Raw genomic sequence first — 5,715 nt, forward strand, 5'->3', positions numbered from 1 at the left:
GCTGTGGTGGCTTGACTTTGGCTGGCTGCCAGATGCCCACCAAGCTGCTCTGTCACTCCCCCTCTTTGGGGGGGGGGGGGGGGGAGAGGAAGAAAATAAGATTAAAAACTCGTGGGTCAAGATAAAGATGGTTTAATGAGAGAAGGCAAAGGCTTCATCCAGAAGCAAAGCAAAAAACCCAACCAACAAACAAAAAGATTATCTACTTCTCATCAGCAGGTCGTGTTCAGCCACTTCCTGGAAAGTAGAGCCTCAGTAGGCATAGTGATTGCTTTGGAAGAAAAACGCCTTAATAATGAATGCCCCTCTTCCCCCTCCTTTCTCTTAGCTTTCATTGCTGAGCACAACGTCATATGGTATGGAATGTCAGTTTGGGTCAGCTGTCCTGGCTCTGTCCCCTCCCAACCTCTTGCCCACACTCCAGCCTTTGGGGAGGTGGCGATGAGACAGCCTTGATGCTGTGGGAGCACTGCTCAGCAATAGCCAAAACATTGGTGTGCTAGTCCTAGCTACAACTACAAAGCACAGCACTATGAGGGCTGCTATGGGGAAAGTTACCTCCATCCAAGCCAAACCCGGTATAACTGCCTACGCTCCTGTTCATACAGCCCAGGATACTGTTGGCCTCCTTTGCTGCCAGGGCACGCTGTTGGCTCACGGTCAGCTTTCTGTCTACCAGGATCCCCAGGTACTTTTCAGCAGAGCCGCTCTGCAGTCAGTCCCCAGCTTGTACCATTGCCAGGGGTTCTTCCTTCCAGGGGCTAGACTTTGCATCTGTGCTGGTTGAATTTCATGAGGTTCCTGTCAGCCTGTTCCTCCAACCTGTCTAGTTTCCTCTGGATGGTAGCTCTACCTCAGGTGTATTGAATGCCCCCCCCCAATTTGCTGTCATCTGCAAACTTGAAGAGAGTGTACTCTGTCGCCTCCTCCAGGTCATTGATAAAGCTGTTAAGCAGGACAGGTCCCAGGATAGACCCCTGCAATATTCCACTTGTTACCAGCCTCCAGGTAGAAAACAACCTGTTAACCCCTATCCTCTGAGCCAAATCATCCAACCACTTTTTTACCCATCCGGTTGTCCACCCATCCTGACAGCAACATCCAACTTATACTGAGCACTACAAGGAAAATACTGGACAGGAACTCGGTAAGTCATGACAGCTCATCAAATGCACCCACTTGGTTTACAATAAAGGCAGGCATTTTATATAAAAAGCCAATGCACATGTTGGTCTCTGAAGGACAAGGTGGTTTCAGCAATTTGGGTCTCCCTCTTGGTTATGGAGCCTTTACTTCAGTAGCTAATTATACAAAAAGAAAAGGTTAGTCTACAGCCACCACCCGTTCCTTATCTAAAAGGATTGTTTCTCATGTCAACACATAGAAGCAACACTTGAGGCAAACTTAGTAGGGTAAATACTCTATTTAAAAAAATTCAAATGTTGGAACTGTGTATCAAAGTTTAATTGAGATCCCTTTGAAAAATTTAAATCTCAACCAACACTGGTACTTTAAGATAGCAGTCTAAGAGGTTTAAACCATCTGTTCCTGGGCCTTTTCCACTCAGTGCACTCAGAATGGCCCTGCCTCATGTTAGGTAGCTAATAAAAAAAAAAAAAAAAAGCCTGAAACAAGAGAATAAGAAGTGGAATAACAAGACAATAAGGGGGGGGGGGGAGGGGGAGGAAGTAATTTAGTGTGCAAATCTAAACTCAGCCTATTTATTAGTAGCAGTCTTAAGAGCTTTATGGAGCTTCCATCCCTTTCCCTGAAAGTAAATCAGTGTCAAGAAATACTGCCACCACACTGAGGTATACAGCACAGTTCTACATTTTCTCAGTTTCGCCATGTTTCAGTGTTAAAGCGAGCTAAATAGTTTATCCACCTTCTCGACGTTTATACCCTTTGAATTCTGTAAAATGAAAATACTTGGTATGCTGCCATTATGGATTGAAATTTATGGAACATGCTTATCTGCTATCCCCAGTGAACATTCTGTTAGGAAAAAAAACCTAACAGCCCAGTATTTGAAGTGCTGCTGGTGTTAGCGTGGAGCACTGCTAAGCAAGAGATGCATGCGTCATATTAATGCGAGAGAATGCTTCACAGTACATCATCTAGTAACACATTTCCCATAGGGTGCCAAAGCATCTCTTGTAAAGGTCCTTTCCTGCTTGTATAAACGCCATTAATTTGAAAGATCAATATAATCCTACACCCATTAAAATATTAAAAATGTTAATTTGATAAATATAATGAAAGTGGGTGAAGTACTAAGGTAATACTTTATTTCCTCACATCTAGTCTTAAATAGTTTGCCTTGGGAGCTAACTATGGTTGCGCTTTCTAAAAGTTATTTTCATAATGCCACCAGATACAGGTGAGTATAAAGTATTAAATTATCTGTTTCCCAGACTAAATGCTCATATAGCATATTTAAGTGCTCCAATAACTTTCCCCATGTTAGCAATAAACAAATTTAAAATTCCTTAAAGAATACTTGCAAAGTTGCCATAAGAATTACAATTAAATCATTGCTACTTTCACAAACAAGTACTGCAGAACTATTAGCAAAATCTTTTAAATTACATGCTGCTTCTGATAGCTATATTTTCTTCTCAGTTGTCTATTGGTCTACAGAGATTTCCTTTAAACATCTTTTCAGCAAAATCTCTCCAGCTCTTCACTTGTTTTTACTGTCCTCTGAGCTCTACCTATAGACAGTCTCCTCCTCCCCCCTTCTTTTTTAAACTTCTTTTACAGATATTCTAACACAGCTTAAGTACCAATTTTATACATCTTTGATTAATATTAACCTTTGTGAAGCCACAGTGAAGCAGAGATCTTATTGCATAGTCTTTAAGTTAGCGGAATCCTATGGAGGCTTTCCTAAAGGTGATACTTGCAAGGGGATACAATGATCCTTATTTCAGAAGACCCAGCATAGCCATAAACATTTTAAGGCCCTTTATGTGCTGAATTGCTAAATACCTCAGGCTGCTCTGTAGGACAGTTTATATGCACACGCATGTGTGTGTGTAAATATATATATATAAATATTGGAAGTTTATATATTAGGAAATATTCTGGAACGCTCTGGAGATCTGGGGGCAATAAATCCTTCAACCATCTCTATTAAGTTATTTTCTGTGTGGAAAAATAAATAAAATTCCTTTTTGTTTAAAGTTACCTGCTGGTCTTCCTCTTTTAGGGCTTACTTTTGGAGTCACAGCCACTGCAGCTGCTACCACTGCAGCTTCCACAGCTTCAGCTTGTTTTTCAGCCTAATATAAAGAAAGCGATTCACAAATTTAAACCATAGACCCTCTCCCCGTAAAGCAGCTATTTCTTACTTGCTTCCCAAAAATATTGCATAAAATATATTTCTAAATCACTAAAAAATAAACAAACTAGTTTAGTAAAGTAAGGATGCGTAAAAAGCCCAATAGTTTCTGGATAAAAATTCATAAATATCTGGGACAAAACACTGTTTATAAGGGGGAAAGTAAACCTTAAATAATTGTTGAAATGGTCACTGCAAACAACCTCGAGCAATATGCTGCAATCATTCAGGATTTATAACTCAGCAGAAGAAACTCCACTGCTAAAATCCAGAAGAAGGATGTGAAAAGTTTTCTAGCAAGCCAATACATTAGTGCTGGTTGGAGTGAAAGGAAGCTACAAGCTTGAACGTGCATGCTGCTGATGGCATGGCCCTGCAGTCAACGCAAACTTCCTTTTCTTTTTCCAGCACAAAAAGAGTATTGGAATCCATCTTCTACTCTTCCAAGGGCACTGAGTTTGGTACTGGTACCAGTGTCAGAACTACAGTAAAAAACTCTGGCTTGCTATTCAGGAACGCCTGAATGGAATACAAATGAGATCCTGAATAACTGCAGTTCACAGCTTGGCAATGTTGACTTGAGCTCAATTGGGACACGGACACACATGGCCAGTCCTCTCAAGGAGAGAAGCTGGCATCACTACTGCTTCAGTCTTCCAAACTTCATCTACTGCTGAATGTGCACCAACACACGGAGATTCTAGTCTTATGCCAGGTCAATGATTTTAAAATAATGTATATGTATATGTATAAATGTATATGTATAAAATTCTTTATGTGGCTATTAATGTTGATTTATTATTTTCTTGAACATCAGGTGAAGAGAGCGAGCTTGAAAATCCAAAGGAATCTCTTTGAAAAGAAATGATGCCACTGGAGCCTTTTTTTTTTTTTCTGATACTAAATAAAGTTATTAAGTTTGCATTTGAAATCTACAGACCCAACTTTTAAAGTTTTTATAAGCATAGTATTTTAATGTTAAATTTGTGGAAGAACAGCCCCTTTAATCTTAATTTGAAAAGTGTTTAAATGCTTTGCTGATGGTTTTATCCAGTATTAATAAGCAATACACATCTCAAAAACCCATTCAGAAACAGGAGACAGAGTTATAGTATGTTTTAATCTGACTCCTGTATGTTTGTCCAGTTAATAGCAGGAAAGAGTGTAAATAGTTTTTCAACTGCTTAATTGCTTCATTTGTATAAACATACTCTCTTGCAGTCATAGTGACCTGTTAGCATGTAGTTTTTCAACATGTGTCAGGATGGCTTTTTACTGTGCTTTGTATGAGTTGGAAACATTGTTTTTATAGCAGTTAATGTTAAAGTTTAATTTTGTTCTTATAAAACATTGTACCAAGCGATGCTATGTACCAATTGTACCAATTTATGCTGCGTGAATTCTCATAGTATGCTTTTGGTATTATAGATGTCATACTAGGAAGAAATCTAGTGTTTTCACTGAACCTGTTGATGATGCATATTGGTTAGAAAACAGTCTTGAAGAAGCAACTTCTTTGTATGAGTTTAATGTTCAAACTGTATAAATTAAGGCATTCATAAGAGCCATAACTGTTGGATGTCTAAATCAAAGCTGTTAAGAACTTTTCCTTGGCATGAACTTGAGGGGTTTAGAACTTAGGTTTTCCAAACAAAACCTTGTAAAGGTTTTCTGAAGGCAAGAAAGGAAGGAGACAGAGAAGTGCTACACTTGTAAAAACCCTCAGCCCTGTCCCCACTCTCATGCACACCCACCCACCCTTTGCACTCTCTCTCTCTCCGTCTCTGCCCCCCCCCCCCCCCCGTGCTGCCCCCTACTGAGCTGACATCACTTGAATAACTAGACTGATGTTGGAGGCCCACTGTTTGACCTTCAGTATGTTGCTATGCAGTTGTTAGGGTTGTAACTTTTGTTAGATGAAGCACAACGAAGCAGGTGAAGAAGGTGTTATAAAAAAAACACATAATTGGCAGAAACAGCAGAATTAAACTTATACAAGAATATTTGCCTGGTGACTCTCTACACCAATCAATGAGTGACAGTTCAGAACAGTCCAACAACAACTAAAGATGAAATAACCTGGAAGGTGCTCTCCACTTCATAAAACACATCCACCTCAACTCAGAGGGGGATGCCTGGGACCATGCTCGTGCGTGGCCAGAACGGACACCCTCAGCACCCTACTCCTCCCAACCTCTGACGTCTGCTACTCCTGTCAGCAAGGAAAGGGGAAGTAGGGATAGCCACTTTTCCTGTAACTTTGTAGTGTTCTTTGCATTAATAATTGCTCTTTCACAGGGACAATAAATATCCAAACTCCTTCACGCAGAACAAATTATTGCATAGTAATCAATGCATGCATTTAGTCTGTC

The sequence above is a fragment of the Falco rusticolus genome, chromosome W, assembly GCF_015220075.1.
Source record: "Falco rusticolus isolate bFalRus1 chromosome W, bFalRus1.pri, whole genome shotgun sequence".
Taxonomy (NCBI): domain Eukaryota; kingdom Metazoa; phylum Chordata; class Aves; order Falconiformes; family Falconidae; genus Falco; species Falco rusticolus.